The sequence below is a fragment of the Tachyglossus aculeatus genome, chromosome X1, assembly GCF_015852505.1.
Source record: "Tachyglossus aculeatus isolate mTacAcu1 chromosome X1, mTacAcu1.pri, whole genome shotgun sequence".
Classification (NCBI taxonomy): domain Eukaryota; kingdom Metazoa; phylum Chordata; class Mammalia; order Monotremata; family Tachyglossidae; genus Tachyglossus; species Tachyglossus aculeatus.
In genome coordinates, this window is record NC_052101.1 from 107,580,122 (window position 1) to 107,602,905 (window position 22,784).

At 44.8% G+C, this 22,784-nt stretch overlaps 1 non-coding gene across 1 annotated transcript; it reads right to left on the reverse strand.

The window, feature by feature from the left end:
- Nucleotides 1-22,167: 22,167 nt before the first annotated feature.
- On the reverse strand, nt 22,168-22,305 carry LOC119920643. Its single transcript, XR_005448374.1, has one exon. It is a non-coding gene; the product is annotated as a small nucleolar RNA SNORA7 (small nucleolar RNA).
- Between the last annotated feature and the right edge of the window lie 479 nt (nt 22,306-22,784).

Consider the following 22,784-nt stretch of genomic DNA (forward strand, 5'->3'; position numbering starts at 1 on the left):
CCTTTTGGGTTGGTACAACTGGTCACCAGCAAAGTGGGGTGGGAGAGATAAGGTTTGCTAGCAACTGTAGCAACTTCACCCTCTCTCGGCCTTGAACGCGCCCGGCTCTCCTACCTAAGCCCTCACATCACTGCTGTGCCTGTGAGCTTTCCATATCAGTTTAGTTGCTTCTTTGATTTCTATGAACCTTTAAAAAGGAGATTGTATCCTGTGTGACCAACGTGACAATCAAAAAGCTCTTTGGCCTGGTGGAAAGAGCACAGGACTGAGAGTCGGGAAACCTGGGTTCTAATTCCGACTCCGCCCCTTGCTTGCTGTGTGACTTAGGGCAAGTTGATTCACTTCTCTGTACCTCCAGTTCCTCTTCTGTAAAAGGGGATCAAACAACTGTTCTCTTCTCTCCCCCTTAAACTAGGAACCCCATATGGGACAGAGATTGTATCAGATCTGACTGTATCGTATCTGTCACAGTACTTGGCACACAGTAAATGCTTAACATACCACTGTTATTATTATTATTCAGCTAAAGGGTGCATAAGACAGGGATATTAAAATATTCTTTTATTAAAGACATTTAGATGTCCAAGTTAATAGAATTTTTTCCCAGTATCGAAGAGTCCAAAGTTCACCACAGGAGACATATTTGATAAATCACCACTTATGCCTCTTTTTCCAATTTGTCACTTGCTTCTCTAAAAATAGAGTAACGAATTGCTTTCACATTGGCCACTGAGGAATTTGGTATTTCTTTCGTTACATCCTTCCTCCAAAAAAACAAATTTAGAAAATAAAGCTGAATTAAAACAAATGTGCTGTATTTTTATCCCAGTGTTATATACAACTCCAGCTCCTACTTTAACAGACTCACGTTTTCACTTTATATAGGATTCATAGAAAAACAGTGGGAATCACATCCCCTATTGGATAAGAAGTTTAGAAGGAATGGGCATTTTTAAAGTGCACCACCATTCTTCCCATCTCAGGAGCCCGCAACCTTGGTGTCATCCTCAACTCCACTCTCTCGTTCACCCCACACATCCAATCCGTCACCAAAATCTGCCGGTCTCACCTCCACAACATCAGCAAGATCTGCCCTTTCCTCTCCATCCAAACCGCTACCTTGTTAGTTCAATCTCTCATCCTGTCCTGACTGGATTACTGCATCAGCCTCCTCTCTGATCTCCCATCCTCCTGTCTCTCCCCACTTCAGTCTATACTTCACTCTGCTGCCCGGATCATCTCTGTGCAGAAACGCTCTGGGCATGTTACTCCACTCCTCAAAAATCTCCAGTGGCTGCCTGTCAACCTACGCATCAAGCAAAACCTCCTCACTCTCGGCTTCAAGGCTCTCCATCACCTTGCCCCCTCCTATCAATCAATTGTATTTATTGAGCACTTACTGTGTGCAGAGCACTGTACTAAGCGCTCCTAGCTCACCTCCCTTCTCTCCTTCTACAGCCCAGCCCACACCCTCCGCTCCTCTGCCGCTAACCTCCTCACTGTACCTTGTTCTCACCTGTCCTGCCATCCACCCTCGGCCCATGTCCTTCCCCTGGCCTGCAATGCCCTCCCTCCGCACATCCGCCAAGCTAGCTCTCTTCCTCCCTTCAAAGCCCTACTGAGAGCTCACCTCCTCCAAGAGGCCTTCCCAGAGGGAGCCCCCTTTTACCTCTCCTCCTCCCCATCCCCCCAGCCCTACCTCCTTCCCCTCCCCACAGCACTTGTACATATATTTGTACAGATTTATTACTCTATTTTACTTGTACATATTTACTATTCTATATATTTTGTTAATGATGTGCATATAGCTTTAATTCTATTTGTTCTGATGATTTTGACACCTGTCTACATGTTTTGTTGTCTGTCTCCCCCTTCTAGACTGTGAGCCCGTTGTTGGGTAGGGACCGTCTCTATATGTTGCCGACTTGTAGTTCCCAAGCACTTAGTACAGTGCTCTGCACACAGTAAGTGCTCAATAAATATGAATGAATGAATGAATAGCTACAAAACCCAAACACATGATAAAGGGGCACACTTAAGTATCCCTTCATATAGAAGTCCTGAATGCAGGCAACTAGGGCAACCAATCTCTTTCTTAAATTTTGACCCAAAGCAGCTCTTCAAAATATGTAAAATGTCCACTTGTCTTTAGACTGATATCTGTCACATAGAACCCAGGAATACAAGCCACAAATTTCCAAAACTAATAAGTATGTCAGCCCTATAGAAGAGTTTAAAACTCCAAAAATGGGTATTTTCTCTTGGTCAGAAATGAATATGACCTCCATAAAGGATAGGCCATTCAAGCTTGGAAGAATTAAAATGAAAAAGTGTTACTGCTCCCAATGGCCTGATTATGTCTTCTGTATGGATTTTGAATTCGGTAATTCACCTTAGGTCACTTACAAGTAGTCCCCATATCATTAGAAGGCAAGTGTTAATATAGCAATGGGGAGGAATGGTAAGGAGCTGAAAGATCCAGCTCCTTCGTGGTAAACTTTCTGAGTTGAGGTCAAAACAGAAAGACGTAATAATGGCATTTGTGAAGTGATTACTTACTATGTGCCAGGCACTGTACTAAGAGCTGGGGCAGTTACAAGCTAATCAGGTTGGACACAGTCCCTGTCACCATTTTAGAGATGAGGTAACTGAGGTACAGAAAAGTAAAGTGACTTGCCCAAGGTCACACAGCAGACAAGTGGCAGAGCCAAGATTAGAACGCAGGTTCTTCTAACTCTCAGGCCCATGCTCTATCTAGAGAAGCAGTGTGGCTCAGTGGAAAGAGTATGGGCTTGGGAGTCAGAGGACGTGGTTTCTAATCCCAGCTCCGCTACTTGTCTGCTGTGTGACCTTGGGCAAGCCACTAAACTTCCCTGTGCCTCAGTTACCTCATCTGGAAAATGGGGATTAAGACTGAGCCCCACGTGGGACAACCTGATTACCTTGTATCTACCCCAGCGCTTAGAACAGTGCTTGGCACCTATTAAGTGCTTAACCAATACCATTATTATTATTATTACTAGGCCATGCTGCATCTCTGCCCTTATTCATGCTCATGGAATTTTTGAACTACCAAATTTTGGAATTGTTGAATTTTCAGACTGTTTCATTTTTCCCTGGATATTTGTCTTATCCCCCTTAGATTGTGAGATTCAGGAAAGATGTTTTTTGTATCTTCTTTCTAATTTTCTTAGCACCTCATACTCTGCATTGCATGGAGTAGATGTTCAACAAATACTTGTTCATTGTAATAAAAATGAAAATTGCTCTGCAGATTGGAGCAGGTTTTATGCCTTGTATTGTAATTATACCCTTTCATCGAACCTTAAAATCTGTATTTCCCAAATTTGCTAGCGAATCTACTTATAAGCAGTTACCAAAATAGCAGAGGCTTTAGAGTATATGTGCTATATCTACATTGTTGGCTTTTATTGAAAGGTATGTGGAACATTTATTCTGTGAAGAAAAGGATCGGGAGTATCTCAGTTTCTAATAATAGTAATAATAATGATAATGACATTTATTAAGCAGTTACTATGTGCAAAGCACTGTTCTAAGCGCTGGGGAGGTTACAAGGTGATCAGGTTGTCCCCCAGGAGGCTCACAGTCTTAATCCCCATTTTACAGATGAGGTAACTGAGGCACAGAGAAGTGAAGTGACTTGTTCAAAGTCACACAGCTGACAGTTGCTGGAGGCAGAATTTGAACCCATGACCTCTGACTCCAAAGCCCGGGCTCTTTCCAGTGAGCGACGCTGCTTCTGCTTCTAGGTCTGACCATATCTGTGAGACCAAAGTGGAGAGGGAAGTGGAGTTGGTTCCCAGAATGGGAAAGAGAGGAGTTCTCCACTCATCTTTCCCATCCATGGGCTTTTACTCTCCTGTTCAGGTGGTTAAACTTTTATTGAACACCTACTGGCCATTTCTGCAAAGGAGGAAACCAACTCACTTTTGAAAAAATATTCTAAATCCACATATTTCCTAATGATGTGAACATTCAACAGCCCTGCTGCAGTTGAACAAAAGAAGCATTTGGAACCAGTTTGTTTTTTTTCATAACTGATGTGGACAGCTGAAAGCCATCTGTTGGTGCCATACACACAGAGGACTTGGCCTTGTGATGGCATCCTCATTTTTGCCACTGGATTAAGCTTACTAATTGATAGCTACTGCCCAGAGCAGCTGATGCTCTCTTCCTATTAACAGAAATCATCTACGGTCCCTCAGTTATCAGATACTCTTCCAAACTAACGGACGACTAGTTTGGAGACTTGATTTTGTTGCTGAATTGTACTTTCCAAGAGTTTAATACAGTGCTCTGCACACAGTAAGCACTCAATAAATATGATTGAATGAATGATACTCTCATCAGTCTAGACCAGCCACTGTATTGACCATCATCATTATTAACAGTGCTATTTACTGAGCACAAACTGAGTGCAAAGTACCGTACTAAGTGAATAATAATGATAACTGTGGTATTTGTTAAGCACTATGTGCTGAGCACTGTACTAAGTGCTGGGGTAGATACAAGATAATCAGGTTCCACATGGGGCTCACAGTCTAAGTAGGTGGCAGAACAGGTATTGAATCTCTATTCTGCAGATGAGGAAACTGAGACAAAGAGAAGTGACTTGCCCAAAGTCACACAGCAGGTATGTGGTGTAGCTGGGTTTAGAACCCAGGTCCTTTTACTCCCAAGCCTGTGCCTTTTCACTAAGCCAAGCTACTTACCTGTGCTTGGAAGAGTACCACAGAAACATGACACACAATCACGGCACCCTGCGAGCTTACAATATACTAGTGACAAAGATGTTTTACAAATAATGGTACCAGGAAGAAGAATAAGAATAGAACAGGAAGTAGTTCAAGTGTATCAAGCTGAAATAGCCAGATTGAATATATGAATAAGAACATACATCTGTATTTCAGGTCTAAGGATATGAATAAAATATACGTGCTAATGGTGGTATTGAATAATCAAGCACTTAGTACAGTGTTCTCCACACAGTAAGCGCTCAATAAATATGATTGAATGAATAACAATAGTTGTGGTGTTTAAGTGCTTACTATGTGCCAAATACTGCACTAAAAGCCGGGGTAGAAACAAGATAGCTAGGTCCCACATGGGGCTCACAGTCTAAGTAGGAGGGAGAATTGGTATTGAATCTCCATTTTGCAGATGAGTGAACTGGTGCATGGAGCAATGTAGTGGCTTCCCCAAGGGCACACAGCAGGTACATGGTGGAGCCAGGATTAGAATTCGGGACCTCTGATGCCCAGGCCTGTGCTCTTTCCATTAGGCCATGCTGCTTTGCCTCAGGTAGGCAATGCGGTCAATTAATCGGGAGAGTCTTCCCAGAGGAGGTAGGATCTTTGCATGGAGGGCTATGAAGATGGGGAGAGCTCTGGACTGGCAGCCTTTGGAGGGGAAGGAGAAACACTATGAGAGTCAAGAGTAAGGTTCATTTAGAAATTGAGCTGGGAAGAGTCAAGTGAAGAGACCTCATATTTGGAGATGGAGAAAGCATTGGAGTGCCTTGAAGACAATGATAAGGAATATATTCATTCAGTCATATTTAGTGAGCGCTTACTGTGTGTAGAGCACTGTACTAAGAGATTGGAAAGTACAAATCAGCAACAGAGACAATCCCTGCCCACAATGGGCTCACCGTCTAGATTGGGGGAGACAGACATCAAAACAAGTAAAAAGGTATCAATATCATCAATATAAATAAATAGAATTATAGATAAATACACATCATTAATAAAATAAATAGAATTATAAATGTGTACATATATACACATGTGCTATGGGGAGGGGAGGGGGTAGAGCAGAAGGAGTGAGTGGGGATGATGGGGAGGGGAGGGGGAGCAGAGGAGAAGGGAGTTTAGTCTGGGAAGGCCTCTTGAAGGAGGTGAGCTTTCAGTAGGGCTTTGAAGGGGGGAAGTGTGCTATTTTGGCAGATGTGAGGAGGGAGGGCATTCCAGGCCAGAAGTAGGACATGGGCTGGGGGTCGACGGCTGGGACAGGTGAGAACAAGGCACAGTGAGAAGGTTAGCACCAGAGGAGCAGACGGGGATGTAGACAGAGAGAAGGGAGGTGAGGTAGGAGGGGGCAAGGTGATGGAGAGCTTTGAAGCCAATAGTGAGGAGTTTTTGCTTGATATACTTGATGTGGAGGGAGGTGGGCAACTATTGGAGGTTTTTGAGGAGTGGAATGATGTGTGCCAAGGAAAGTGTCAGGAAGACAATCCACAGAGCAGCATGTAGTATAGAATGAATAGTATAGATAGAAATGATCATCTGACCATGTTGGCCCAGGGTGGTAGATGTTAAGGGTGGAGAAGAAATGGTGGATGAAGAAAATATTCCAGAGGAAGAACCAGCAAGATTTAGCAGTTGAAAGAATGTAAGTGCTGAAAGACAGTGAGGAATTGAGGATGATATCAAGGTTTGGGGCTTCTGTTGCAAAGAAAATGGTGGTGTGGTTGACAAAACTGGGTGAGTTAGGAGGAAATGTCACATTTGAAAGGAAAATGAGAAGTTAAGTTTTAGACATACAGGTGTATGTCCCGATAGGGTCATAACAAGAACCTCAAAAACATGGATGGATCATGAACGGCTGAATCATAAGGTATAAATAGGGATGTGTTTCAAAAGCACTGGAAAATAATAGGAAATTCCTTTACCTGCTATATGCCATTTCATTAAGCATCGCTAGACTATCTTTGAATATTTGTGAAAGTAATTCAAAGCTTAACATCACAACATTAAATGAAGAGTTATAACATGATTATGTCTCTTTGCAGTAGCTAAGCTCTTCTTACCACTTAGTACAGTGCATGGCATATAGTAAGCACTTAAGTACTATTATTATTATCATTATTATTATTATTTTCAGGAGGCTGAAAAAATTGACATTCTGCAGTCTGGTAGTGGTTTTCAACTTTAGTGAAGAATTTGTCCAACCTAAATTAAACAACAACCTCCTTCTAGGTAGTCTTCCTAATGTACTGGGTAGCAAGACATCTCCTTCTGAGCACCTCTTCATACTTTTGAACTCCTTTCTCCATCATGCTCTTCTTCAATCATTTCTTTTATGAACTCATCTGCTTTCTTTAAAACTTTTGGAAGTCTTCTTCACAATGCCAAAATTTTAGTTTTTGGTGGAGAAACCATAATGTCTTCATCTGTTTTGTCATCTTGCAATGCAATATTGAATTGTCAGTGTCAAGTAGTGACTGTGTCCCTGAGTTTTATGTGTCATGTATCCGACCTGGAAGAAGGTATCAACCATATTGACTGTATCTCTAGGTTGGATGTCTCACAGGGTGGCTGTAACCTGGAATAAGCCCGATGGAGTTTGAGAAATGATCAGGAATGGTATATCTCCGTTTGAGTCCCCTCTCCATTTGGAGAACTGGTCCAAGCAGGAAGAGACTAGGGAATAGGAACAAAGAAGCAGCAAGGCCTAGTGTATAAAGCGCAGGCCTGGGAGACAGAAGGACCTGGGTTCTAATCCTAGCTCAGCCACTTGTCTGCTGTGTGACCTTGGGCACGCCACTTCACTTCTCTGTGCCTCAGTTATCTGTAAAATGGGGATGAAGACTGTGAGCCCTATGCTGGACAGGGACTGTGTCCAACCTAATGAACTTGTATCTACCCCAGTGCTCAGTACAGTGCCTGGCACACAGTAAGCACTTAACAGTTACCATAAAAAAATGAAGCCTGCAATACAATATGTCAATCAGGCAAATATCACAAAGTCACAGTGCCTGGCACAGGCTATAAAGGAGGACTGAGAGACCCACAAACAAATCACTTGTCTCCTTGGTGCTTTTCCAACCATTGCTTATTTGGTGCCAGGCATTAGATTTACGCCATGCAGATTTCAGTCAAAAATAAGTATCCTAGTGAAAGAATATTGTCCAAAAAGCCCCCTGCCTTGTTCCAATGAAGCCAGTTTGTGTTTTCCACACATAATTTGAAATTCCATTCCTACACACTCTCGCAGGAAAAAAATAATAATTTCAGTAAATACATTATCTAAATGGCTTATATTAATATGTTGTTTTCCTTCTCATGAGATTTTGGTCTCATGTTATCTGAATCAAGCTGTCTGAAGCCAATAAATTTAGTAAAAGAGTTAAAAAAAAGATCAGTATGGTAGCCTTAATTAGTTATTCTCCTTTTCTTCTAAATTTCTTTCTAATTTCAAAGAGGCTTAGCATTTTTTTCTTCATTTTACTTAAATATGCTTTTATAGAATATCATTGCTTGTTTCCAAGAGTAAGTACACTATTCTCTTATTTCTTTTAAAAGTGTGTAGGTTAATGTGAACCTGACTGAAATTATTGATTCAATGAGTAAGTTTGAAATGTGGTGGGTTTTCAATTATACTAAGAAATTGGTCTTTGAATTTCTGAATTATGGAAGGCAAGACAGATCCAATTTGATCTATAAAACGGGATATATTCACAGTAGTTTACCATCCTTGCATCATTTTTGCTAATAGTAAAAAGGCAACCGTGGATTTGGGCAGCATAGCGTAATCCATTGGTGCCTCCTAGTGATACAGTTGAATATGACCTTCAGTCAAGGCTTCGAATGCTTCTCAAGAAAAGTAAGATTGCCGCAGATCTCTTTAACTGTGAAGTAACACTTTTCAGATTAGAGTTGCTAAGAAACATAGCCAGTAAACACCATGGAGGGATGAGGGGAAAGCAACAACCCCTCTCCTGGTTACACTTTGCTCCCACGGCTTCAATTACCATCTCTATGTGGACGGTTCCCAAATCTACATCTTCAACTCTGACCTCTATCCTTCTCTGCAATAATAATAATTATTATTATTATTACTATGGTGTTTGTTAAGCACTTACTATGTGCCAAGCACTGTTCTAACCACTGGGGTAGATACAAGGTAATCAGGTTGTCCCACGTGGGGCTCACAGTCTTAATCCCCTTTTTACAGATGAGGTAATGGAAGCACAGAGAAGTTAAGTGACTTGCCCAAAGTCACACAGCTGATAAGTGGCAGAGCTGGGATTAGAACCCACGACCTCTGACTCCCAAGCCCGTGCTCTTTCCACTAAGCCACTCCGCTTCTCCATAATAATAATTAATAATAGTTGTTAAGTGCTTATTATATGCTAAGTATTGTTCTAAGCGCTAGGGTAGATACAAGTTAATCAGGTTAGACGCCATCCCTGTCCCACATGGGGCTCACACTCTTAATCCCCAAGCTCTTAGTACAGTGCTCTGAACACAGTAAATGCTCAATAAATACGATTGAATGAACGAATGAATGGGGTAACTGAGGCCCAGAGAAATTAAGTGACTTGCCCAAGGTCACACAGAAGACATGTGGTGGAGCCGGGATTAGAATCCAGGTCCTTCTGACCCCCAGGCTTGTGCTCTATCCAATAAGGCAGGTTGCCTTTCCATTTAATGAGTCTCGCATTTCCTCCTGCCTTCAGGACAGCTCCACTTGAACATTCTGCCAACAACTTAAACATGTCCAAAACAGAACTCCTCACCTTCCCATTCAAACCCTATCATCCCCCTTACTTATCATTATAGACAGCACCACCATCTTACCTCTTTCCCAAGTCCATAACCTTGGCATTGTTTTCAACTCATCTGTCATTCAACCCACATACTCAATCTGACACAAAATCCTGTCAGATCTACCTTCACAACATCTCTAGACTCCACCTTTTCCTCTCCATTCAAACTGCTACCATGCTGATCCAATCACTCATCATTTCCCACCTTGACTACTGCATCAGCCTCCTCACTGACATCCTTGCCTCATGTCTCTTCCCTTTCCAGTCCATATTTCACTCTGCTGCTGTGATCATTTTTTCTGAAAAACCACTCCTTCCCTATCTCCCCTGGAAACCTCCAATGGTTGCCCATCCACCTCTACATCAAACAGAAACTCCTTAACATCAACTGTAATAATAATGATGGTATTTGTTAAGAGCGTACCATGTGCCAAGCACTATGTTCTAAGCACTGGGGTAGATACAAGGTAATCAGGTTATTCCATGTGGGGCTCACAGTCCTAATCCCCATTGTACAGATGAGATGAGGTAACTGAGGCACAGAGAAGTTAAGTGACTTGCCCAAAGTCACACAGCTAAGTGATAGAACAGGGATTAGAACCCATGACCTCTGACTCTCAAGCCTGTGCTCATTCCACTAAGCCATACTGCTTCTCTACTCAATCAGATCTCTCCTTCTCTAACTAATCTTGCTGATCTCTGATCTCAACCCAACCTGCACACCTCACTCCTCTAACACCTACCTACTCTCTATACCTCAGTCTCATCTATCTCGCTACCAATCCCTTGCCCAAATTCTCCCTCAGGACTGGAATTCCTGCCCCTTTGTATTTGACAGTCCACATCTCCTCTAAGAGAACTTTCCAGATCTTCCCTTTATTTCCCTTACCCATGCTCCCCACTGCATCACCTATAAACTTGGCTGTGTACCCTTTAAGCAATTTAGCATTCACCTCAGCTGCACAACAATTATGTAAATATTCTTGTACTCTATTTCCCCTATTCCTAATGTACTTTAATGTCTGTCTCCACCCGTAGACTGTAGGCTCCTTCATCATCATCAATCGTATTTATTGAGCGCTTACTGTGTGCAGAGCACTGTACTAAGCTCTTGGGAAGTACAAATTGGCAACATATACAGACAGTCCCTACCCAACAGTGGGCTCACAGTCTAAAAGGGGAAGACAGAGAACAAAACCAAACACACTAACAAAATAAAATAAATAGAATAGATATGTACAAGTAAAATAAATAGAGTAATAAATATGTACAAACATATATACATATATACAGGCTCCTTGTGAACAGGGATTTTGTCTACCAAATCTGTTGGATTGTACTTTCCCAAGCACTTAGCACAGTGCTCTGCACACTGTAAGCACTCAATAAATACCACTGATTGATTGATTGGATAGCACTGTGGTATGTCAGGCAATACCTCTGAGGCTTCTTCACTCAGACCCCCAAAGGATTCTCTGGCAGTGTGCCAAGGTTTCTTACTTCCTACCTCTTTCCTTTCCTAACAGCTAGGAACTTTTCCCAACTTGAACTGTCAGCGATTGTTATAATCTCAAGGGTTTTAGCCCTCTCCCTTCATATCCAGCAGCTCACTGCACACCCCACCCCCCTCCATCAACAAAGCATTACTAAAATCTCATATCTAAAAGACCTCCCCGACTAATCTTTTATCTTCCCAACTTACTTCCCCCAACTACTGAATCACTTATGCACTTGAGTCCTCACTCCATAAGCATTTAGGTAGAGTATACGATATAGGTGCAAATTACCTAAACTACATTTGATTGGATTATGGTTACCCCTGGGCACCCCTATATGATCTTCCTCCACCAAATTGGAGGGGTTAATTTATGAGCTGAATCCTCTTATTGATTCCTTTAGATGGCATCTGATTTATTTGGAACATGTGTGGAGCATATGATGCAATCTGAAGCAGATGGTGGCGGGGTGGGGGGGGAGAGGAGGGAAATAGCTGAATCTTTATTAAAACCCATCCCCCATTCCCAAGTAAGAGTAGATCATAGTGGGACACAGAGAAAGAGTGAGAGACATGGAGAATTTTTCTGAAAAAATCAAAATCCAATTCCCTCCCTGTCCCCATCCCTGTTGCTTCATTGTGGGAGGGATGGGAGACAAGCTCACTGAAATGTCCCACCTCCCTTTTCCTCTGCTCCACTCCCTTGTTGCTAGGCTGGTGACTAATGTCATTTAAACCACTTCTACAATGGATGAGGCAGTGTGATATTGTGGCAGTTTATCTGCTCATCTTGGAGGACCTCGCCAGATAAACGGGTCATAGTTCAAAATGACAAAAATCCTTCATGGAACCCTTAGGTACTCACTCCTCCCCATCAGCATTTATGTTGTCTTATGCTGTGTAGTCATGTCCCACCCATAGTGACGCCATGGCCACATCTCTTCCAGAACGCCCCACCTCCTTCTGCAATTGTTCTGGTAGTGGATCCATAGAGTTATTTTGGTAAAAAGACTGAAGTGGCTTACCATTGTCTCCTTCCTAACAGTAAACAAGTCTCTGCCCTCGACTCTGTCCCATGCTGCTGCTGCCCAGCACGGGTGAGTTTTGACTTGTGGTAGATTGCCTTCCTCTTGCTCCCAAGCACATATTACAGTGCAAGATGAATATTTTTGATTAATCAATTGATTCCACACTACTTCTGGAGCACTCCAATACTACTTGGGTAAATTGTTACATAGAATAGTAATAATAATAATAATAATGCTGGTATTTGTTAAGTACTTACTATGTGCCAAGCACTGTTCTAAGCAATGGGTAATCAACAAGGTAATCAGGTTGTCCCACATGGGGCTCCCAGTCTTAATCCCTGTTATACAGATGAGGTCACTGAGGCACAGAGAAGTTAAGTGGCTTGCCCAAAGTTACACAGCTGACAAGTGGCGGAGCTGGGTTTAGAACCCACGACCTCTGACTCCCAAGCCTGTGCTCTTTCCACTAAGCCACGTTGCTTCTCCCCCAATATTGAGTCTCCCCCAGTATCAAGCTTTCCCTTTTCTTATAAGAAAGGAGATTTTTCTAAAAAAACACTAAAACTCTAGGTAACTCTGGTATTGAGTAAAATCGTGAACAGCAATCCTTAGTGATAAAGCAGATAAAAAGGTTGCACTAGTATAAGGTCACCAGAGCATGAAATCCAATCCAGTCACAAATGCAAATCCTTTCCTGGTTCTACATGTCTATGTGAGCTAGAATCCAGATTCTGAAATCTGTCAGTTACTTATTGGCATCCCCTTAGGTCCTGTGAAGTGGATATTATGGCATGCCCCTCATGGTCCTTTGTGGCAAAAAGCCCCTCATTTTCTGCCCCTTTGTCTTTTAAACCTTCACAAGGGTGCCAACTTCTCACCCGGGCTTAGGAGTCAGGGGTCATGGGTTTGAATTCCGGCTCTGCCACTTGCTGACTGTGTGACCTTGGGCAAGTCACTTAACTTCTCTGGGCCTCAGTGACCTCATCTGTAAAATGGGAATTAACACTGTGAGCCCCACGTGGGACAACCTTATCACCTTGTATCCCCCCCAGAGTTTAGAACAGCGCTTTGCACATAGTAAGTGCTTAACAAATACCATCATTATTGTTATTATTTTGGGTCTGAGTGCAAACTTGGGGCAGGCCAAAGGTGAAGGAGTGAGGGAAAGTGAAAAGGGGTAAAGAGGGAGAAACACTGTGGCTTAGTGAAAAGAGCACAGGCTTGGGAATCAGAGGTTCTAATCCTGGATCCGCCACTTGTCTGCTGTGTGACTTTGGATAAGTCACTTCATTTCTCTGGGCCTCCAGTAGTTGCCCATCCACCTGCTCTCATCTGTAAAATGGGGATTAAGACTGTGAGCCCCATGAGGGACAACCTGATCACCTTGTATCTACCCCAGTACTTTGAACAGTGCTTGGCACATAGTAAGGGATTAACAAATATGATTATTATTATTATTATTATTATTATTATTATGGTGAGAAGGCAGGGGAAGGGGAAAGGAAAGAGAAAAAAGGAGTGAGAAAAAAGAGGGGAAGAAGGGGGGTGGGGAGAGAATGGGAGGGGGAAAGAGAAAGTGGAGGAAATGGGGAAAGAGAAAGGAAGAGAGGGTCCTCACCCCCTACTGCCATGATGTCGTCTCCTTCTCCTTTGCCTCGGCTGCCAGCACCAAGCAGCTGTCATCACTAGCCAAATGCCATCCCATGACAGGTCAGAGAAACCTGAGTCACTACCTCTTAGGTGGTGGTTGTGGAAGCGGCGGCAGCAATGGAAGTGGTCAGTGTATCTGGGCTGGAGCTAATGTCATGGCTGGACAACCCCATGGGATGCACACAGGATCCGATCCATAGTGGCTCAGGAACCTGAACACCTGCCTCAACCCCCGGGCTGTTTGCGGGGACCAGGAGTGAGGTGAACATGTGAGAGCCAGGGGCAAGAAAGAGGAGCCTCTGACCTAACTCTGGAATACGATGAGAACATGAAGAATTCCACCCCTCCTCCCCCGCCACAAGAGCTGGACCCAATATTTCCAACTCCAAAGAGCTGCATTGCCAGAAGTGCTAATCAGATAAGGGCAATCTTACCTCCACTCACCATTAACCTCATAGAGCTGTCATCCTGAGTTCTCACCTTCCACCAGCCTCCTGACTCAATATCTGTGCTGGTATTGGTTCGGCTTCAGTGATGTGATCAGATATCGTTGGCATTAGCAAGTTTCATAACCTTTCCAGGCTAGGCAATGGCCTGGAAGCTGTAAATGTGCAAATGAACTTCCCTCTGGCATTCAGCCAGCTCATGTCTTTTAACAGGTCGGACCCAGGGGAGTGCAAGACAGTTTAAAAGGACAATTTAGATCTTACATTTCACATATTCTAGAGATGACTGAGCTCAGATAGAATATTAACTCTGAGAGGCTTAGCCTGTCACAAGCCAAATGGAGGTCACAGAGGACAGCAGAATGAAGGACTCCCCACCGTGGACAAGGACATTGGGATGCAGCATCTACCTGCTCTCACAACGTCGCTAAAATCCGCCCTTTCCTCTCCATCCAAACTGCTACCACAATAATACAATCACTCATCCTATCCCACCTGGATTACTGCATCAGCCTCCTTGCTGACCTCCCAGCCTCCTATCTCTTCCTACTCCAGTCTGCTGCACAGATCATTTTTCCACAAAAATGTTTCGGTCACGTCTCCCCACTCCTAAAAAAACTCCAGTAGTTGCCCATCCACCTCCGCATCAAACAAAAAAACTCCTCACCACTGGCTTTAAAGCACTCCACCACCTTGCCCCCCATACCTCACCTTGCTACTCTCCTTCTACAACCCAGCCTGCACACTTCACTCCTCTAATGCTAACCTCACTGTGCCTCAAGCTCGCCTAGCTCACTGCTGACTCCTAGATCGCGTCCCACCTCTGGCCTGGAATGCCCTCCCTCCTCAAATCCCATGGACAATTACTCTCCCTGCCTTCAAAGTATTATTAAGGATGCAACTTCCCCAAGAGGCCTTCCCAAACTAAGCTCCTCCTTTCCTTTTCTCCCACTCCCTTCTGCGTTGCCCTGCCTTGCTCCCTTTGTTCTTCCGCCCTCTCAGCCCCACAGCACTTATGCACATATCTGTAATTTATTTATTTGTATTGATGTCTGTCTCCCCCCTTCTAGACTGTAAGCTCATTGTGGGCAGGGAATATGTCCATTTATTGTTGTATTGTACTCTCCCAAATGCTTAGTACGGGACTCTGCACACAGTAAGTGCTCCATAAATACGACTGAATGAATAAATGAATGAATGACTCATTCGCTATTCTCCAGCTCTTATTCTTCACTCCCTCCAAGTTCACAGAGAGGCAGCAAAAATGAGTGCAGAGGAGGCGAAGGCCAATCAATCAAAAGTATTGGTCACCTACTGAGTGCAGAGCTCCAAGCGAAGCATTTTGGAGAGTGTAATCGAATTAATAATAATGATCCCTGCCCTCAAGGAAATTACAGTCTAGTGGGGTAGGTTGACACTAGAGCCTGGGTGGAGAAAGTGACTTTTGGGGACTGGAGAGTGAAAGGATGCAGTACTGAGGGAGGGGTTAGGATTCAGAAAATCCTCCAAGGACAGCTGTCAATCCCAGCATAGATCAGGGAAGAGGGCAGAATCACAACAGATTCCTTTGCCTATTGGGGTTGGAGGAGTTGGGGGGCAGGTAGAACTTCAAGAAATGGGAAGGCAACCCCTATTTACCTGAGTAATCTCAAGTGATGTAGCTGGGAAATATCCCAGGAGGAGTATGGAAGGCTTAGGCCCTCAAGATTACACTAATCTCCCATGGAGAAAGGTCATGGCTGATGCAGGAGTGGGGAAAGCTGGGCAGACAGCAGGGGAGCCCTATGGGGAGTTTGGCTCAATCCTCTACCCTCCCCACCTCCCCACCACCCCACCACCCCCACGTTGGCAAGAAGATTAGATGACAGAAGCGGCGTGGTTTAGTGAAAAGAACATGGGCTTGGGAGTCAAAGGTCGTGGGTTCTAATCCCAGCGCAACCACTTAGCTGTGTGACTTTGGGCCAGTCACAATCAATCAATCAATCGTATTTATTGAGTGCTTACTGTGTGCAGAGCACTGTACTAAGCGCTTGGGAAGTACAAGTTGGCAACATATAGAGATGGTCCCTACCCAACAGTGGGCTCACAGTCTAGAAGGGGGAGACAGAGAACAAAGCATATTAACAAAATAAAATAAATAGAATAGATATGTACAAGTAAAATAAATAAATAAATGAATAGACAAATAAATACGTACAAACATATATACAGGTGCTGTGGGGAAGGGAAGGAGGTAACGTGGGGGGGTGGAGAGCGGGAGGACGGGGAGAGGAAGGAGGGGGCTCAGTCTGGGAAGGGCTCCTGGAGGAAGTGAGCTCTCAGTAGGGCCTTGAAGGGAGGAAAAGAGCTAGCTTGGCGGCTGTTGGGAGGGAGGGCATTCCAGGCCAGGGGGATGACGTGGGCCAGGGGTCGACGGCGGGACAGGCGAGAATGAAGCACGGTGAGGAGATTAGCGGCCGAGGAGCAGAGGGTGTGGGCTGGGCTGTAGAAGGAGAGAAGGGAGGTGAGGTAGGAGGGGGCGAGGTGATGGAGAGCCTGGAAGCCGAGGGTGAGGAGTTTCTGCCTGATGCGCAGGTTGATTGGTAGCCACTGGAGATTTTTGAGGAAGGGAGTAACATGCCCAGAGCGTTTCTGGACAAAGACAATCCGGGCAGCGGCGTGAAGTATGGATTGAAGTGGGGAGAGACAAGAGGATGGGAGATCGGAGAGGAGGCTGATACAGCGGTCCAGATGGGATAGGATGAGAGCTTGAACGAGCAGGGTAGTGGTTTGGATGGAGAGGAAAGGGTGGATCTCGGCAATGTTGTGGAGCTGAGACCGGCAGGTTTTGGTGACGGCTTGGATGTGGGGGTGAACAAGAGAGTGGAGTCCAACACCAAGGTTGCGGGCCTGTGAGACGGGAAGGATGGTAGTGCCGTCAACAGTGATGGGAAAGTCAGGGAGAGGGCAGGGTTTGGGAGGGAAGACAAGGAGTTCAGTCTTGGACATGTTGAGTTTTAGGTGGCGGGCAGACATCCAGATGGAGATGTCCTGAAGGCAGGAGGAGATGCGAGCCTGGAGGGAGGGGGGGAGAGCAGGGGCAGAGATGTAGATTTGGGTGTCATCAGCGTAGAGATGATAGTTGAAGCCGTGGGAGCGAATGAGGTCACCAAGGGAGTGAGTGTAGATCGAGAACAGAAGGGGACCAAGAACTGAACCTTGAGGAACTTCCACAGTAAGGGGATGGGATGGGGAGGAGAAGCCTGCAAAAGAGACTGCACAAGAGTCACAACTTCTCTGTGCCTCAGCTACCTCATCTGTAAAATGGGGATTAGGACTGTAAGCCCCATGTGGAACAACCTGATTGCCTTGTATCTCCTCCAGTGCTTAAAACAGGGCTAGGCACATAGTAAGCGCTTAACAAATGCCGTCATTATTATTGTCATTATTATTGTCATTACTATGTCTGGTCTGAATGCAGCATAATTTGAAGATGATTTGACACTGTTTGTGGCAACAAATGGCCACACAGAGGCAGCAGAGACTGGAGAAGAAAAATCTTAGACATAACAGATCCTGATTCTTGATTTCAAATAGAAATCAGAAATCAGAAATAAGAAAACTTTTGTTCAATAGATTGGTTCAATATGGCATGTAAAATTTTTTGGAACTTCTATTTTGGGCTACAGAGGAGGAAAAGGAAAGGCTAGACAGGTTGGTCTACAATCAATCAATCGCCACATAGGGTGGCTACAGGACTGGCTTCAGGTGGTAAGGGAGGTTGGCAGCCACATCAGGGAGCACCCACAGTTGGGGCAGCGGACAGAAAGGCAGAGGGGCTGCCACACCACTCAGAGGATTTTCTGCTCAGACCTTTTGAGGAATGGCCATTTTGAAATTCTCTAATTGTGTGAATAACGTCATTAGTAGACTGTATTTGTCATTTGCTTTTACTATTTTTGTGCTCTAGACGTAGGTCTGAGGGGACTTCTGCAAAATATTCCATATTATGTCATTATGTTACAATCCTTGCCCAGAGTAACACACACAGTGCCACATACATTCATCATCATCATCATCAATGGTGTTGATTGAGCACATACTGTGAGGACAGCACTGCACTCCCCCCGCCTTCTGTGTCAACAACGCACTTGGATTTGCACCCTGTATTCACCCCTCTTCCCACCCCACAGCATTTATGTACATATCCATAATTTATTTATTTATATTAATGTCTGTCTACCCCTCTAGACTGTAAGCTTACTGGGGGCAGGGAACATGTCTACCAACTCTATTATACTGTACTCTCCCGAGCTCTTAGTGCAGTGCTCTGCACACAGTAAGTGCTCAATAAATACGATTGATTAACTGATTTGATACAACAGAGATGGTAGACATGTTCCCTGCCCACAGGGGATATAGTCAACAGGGGGAAACAGACGTTAATATAAATAAATAATGTATAGTATATAATTTAGACATATGTACAAAGGTGCTGCGGGGTTAGGGTGGGGTGACTATCAAGTGCCCAAAGGTCAAGTGCATAAACAATGCAGAAAGAAGAGGGAGATGGGGAAAAGAGGGTTTAATCTGGGAAGGCCTCATGGAGGAGACGTGACCTTAGTAATGCTTTGAAGGTGGGGAGAGTGGTGTATATGGAGGAGGAGGGAATTCCAGGCTAGGGGGAGGATGTGGGAAAGGGGTCAGTGGTGAGATAGACAAGATTGGGGCACAAGATTGGAGCTAGAAGAGCAAAGTGTGCGGGCTGGGCTGTAGTAGGAGAGTAGCGAGGTACTCTCCCCATCCCCCCCTCCCTACCTCCTTCCCCTCCCCACAGCACCTGTATATATGTTTGTACAGATGTATTACTCTATTTATTTTACTTGTACATATTTACTATTCTATTTTGTTAATGATGTGCATCTAGCTGTATTTCTATTTATTCTGACTTGACACCTCTCCATATGTTTTGTTTTGTTGTCTGTCTCCCCCTTCTAGACTGCGAGCCCGTTGTTGGGTAGGGACCGTCTCTATATGTTGCCAACTTGTGCTTCCCAAGCGCTTAGTACAGTGCTCTGCACACAGTAAGCGCTCAATCAATACGATTGAATGAATGAATGACTCAAGGTACTGAGCTGTTTCAACAAATGGCCACAGGGGGGCAGCAAAGGATACCGAAAAAAGATTCTACACAGCCACAAGCAGAGATTTTTCAAGACAATAAAGCAGATTCAATTTGACACAGACTTGGACAGAAATATATATTTGGGGGAGGGGGTTATTTTAGGCTGTGGATAGGGAAAGGAAAGACTTATCTATGAAAATCGAGGGACGCTCAGTTGACCTTACTGGTCATGAAAAAGGGCCAGTTAAATGATAGGTGCCAGGATAAGGCCACCCCATATGAGGACAAAACAGTTGATCAGTCTATCAATCAGTCCATCAATCAATGGTATTTATTGAGCATTTACCGTGTGCAGAGCACTGTACTGAGCGCTTGTGAGAGTACAACAGAGTTGGTAGGCGTGATCCCTGCCCACAAGACACTTACATGACTTCTCCTCACCTAGAAACTCTATTCTTCTTGTTCTCCGACTGCTGCAACACAACCGTGGGAACTCTGGCTTGTAGGGGAAAAATTCGAATGGGAGAAGTCACCTGTCATTAGCAATGTGGGAAAGGGGAGAGAGGCCCAGTGGTAGCAAGAGGAGACAATAATAGTGATGATTGTGGTATTTGTTGGGGGCCAAGCACTGGGGTAAACACAGTTCATTCAGATCAGACAGTTTTTGTCCCATATGAGACTCGCAGTTTCGGAGGGAGGGAGAACAGATAGTTAAGCCCGTGTTTACAGATGTCAAAACTGAGGCACAGAGAAGTTAAATGACTTCCCCAAGGTCCCACAGCAGGCAAGGGGCAGAGGCAGGATTAAAACACAGTTCCTCAGACTCCCAGGCCTGTGCTCTTTCCATTAGGCTACCCTGCTTCTCACTAAGCATTTTTCTACATTTTTCTATTTAAACTTTCAGGGTATATCATCCCGCTCCTCAAAAAACTCCAGGGGTTGCCCATCCACCTCTGTGTCAGACAAATACTCCTCACCATTGGCTTTAAAGCACTCCACCACCTTGCCCCCCTCCTACCTCACCTCGCTACTCTTCTACAACCCAGTCTGCATACTTCACTCCTCTAGTGCTAACCTTCTCACTGTGCCTCCACCTCACCTGTCTCGCACCCGACCCCTAGACCACGTCCTGCCTCTGGCCTGGAATGCCCTCCCCCTTCTAATCCGACAGAGTTCATTCATTCATTCATTCAATCGTATTTATTGAGCACTTACTGTGTGAAGAGCACTGTACTAAGAGCTTGGAAAGTACAATTCGGCAACAGATAGAGACAATCCCTACCCAACAACAGGCTCACAAAACAAAACAAGTAGGCAGGCATCAGTAGCATCAAAATAGATAAATACAATTATAGATAGATATACATCATTACTGCATCAGCCTCCTCTCTGATCTCCCATCCTCCTGTCTCTCCCCACTTCAGTCTATACTTCACTCTGCTGCCTGGATTATCTTTGTACAGAAACGCTCTGGGCATGTCACTCCCCTCCTCAAAAATCTCCAGGGGTTGCCTATTTAGACTGTGAGCCCACTGTTGGGTAGGGACTGTCTCTATATGTTGCCAATTTGTACTTCCCAAGCGCTTAGTACAGTGCTCTGCACATAGTAAGCGCTCAATAAATACGATTGATGATGATCAACCTTCGCATGAAGCAAAAACTCCTCACTCTCGGCTTCAAGGCTCTCCATCACCTCACCCCTCCTACCTCACCTCCCTTCTCTCCTTCTACAGCCCAGCTGGCACCCTCCGCTCCTCTGCCGCTAACCTCCTCACTGTGCCTCATTCTCACCTGGCCCACCGTCAGTCCCCGGCCCACATCCTTCCCCTGGCCTGGAATGCCCTCCCTGCACACATCCTCCAAGCTAGCTCTCTTCCTCCCTTCAAAGTCCTACTGAGAGCTCACCTCCTCCAGGAGGCTTTCCCAGACTGAGCCCCTTTTTTCCACTCCTCCTCCCCATCCCCCCCCACGTTACCTCCTTCCCCTCCCCATAGCACTTGTACATATTTGTACAGATTTATTACTCTATTTTACTTGTACATATTTACATATGTACATATAGCTATAATTCTGTTTATTCTGACAATTTTGATACCTGTCTACATGTTTTGTTTTGTTGTCTGTCTCCCCCTTCTAGACTGTGAGCCCATTGTTGGGTAGGAACTGTCTCTATATATTGCCGACTTGTACTTCCCAAGCGCTTAGTACAGTGCTCTGCACACAGTAAGCGCTCAACAAATATGATTGAATGAATGAATGAATCATTAATAAAATAAATAGAACAATAAATATGTACAAATATACACAAGTGCTGTGGGGCAGGGAAGGGGGGTAGAGCGGAGGGAGGGAGTAGGGGCAATGGGGAGGGGAGGAGGAGCAGAGGAAAAGGCGGGTTCAGTCTGGGAAGGCCTCCTGGAGGAGGTGAGCTCTCCGTAGGGCTTTGAAGTGGGGAAGATAGCTAGTTTGGAGGATGAAAAATATGGAATGCTTCACGAATTTGCATGTCATTACTCTCCCCACCTTCAAAGTCTTATTGAGAACCTGGATCCTCCAATAGGCCTTCCCGGACTAGGCCCCCACTTTCCTCTTCTCCCATTCCCTTCGGCCTCACCCTGACTTGCTCCCTTAATTCTTCCCCCCTTCCAGCCCCGCAGCACTTATGTCTTGTCTTACGCTGTCGATTTGTCTCCGACCCATAGCGGTGCCAGAAAGCCCCACCTCCATCTGCAATTGCTCTGGTAGTGAATCCGTAGAGTTTTCTTGGTAAAAATACGGAAGTGGTTTGTCATTATCTTCTTCCGCCCAGTAAACTTGAGTCTCTGCCCTCTACTCCCTCCCACACCGCTGCTGCCCTGTAGCACAGTGGGGTTTTGACTTGTCACAGATTGCCTTCCACTAGCTAGCCACTGGCCAAGCTAGGAATGGAATGGGTCTGCCTCTGCTTGACTCTCCCTTCCGTAGTCGAGACTGGTAGAGGACTGGAAACTCTCCAGGTGCGAACCTTGAGAGGGGCATCACTTGCTTAATTACATATCTGTAATTTATTTATTTGTATTGGTGTCTGTCTTCCCCCTCTGGACTGTGAGCTCCTTGTGGGCAGGGAATGTGTCCGTTTATTGTTGTATTGTACTCTCCCAGGCACCTAGTACAGTACTCTGCACACAGGAAGCGCTCAATAAATACGATTGAATGAATGTGAGCCCACTGCTGGGTAGGGACTGTCTCTATATGTTGCCAATTTGTACTTCCCAAGCACTTAGTACAGTGCTCTGCACATAGTACGTGCTCAATAAATACGATTGATGATGATGATGATGAATGAATAAATGAACTAAGCCACATGCTTCCTGGCTGCTTCTAAGAACGGAAGTGAAGCAGCAGAGAGAGCACGAGCTGATGTTTATGGAGGAAAGGGATGTGTGGATGATGGAAAAAAGGGAGCAAAAGCTTGGGGGGCAGGGAATGTCTACCAACTCTATTGTACTGTAAT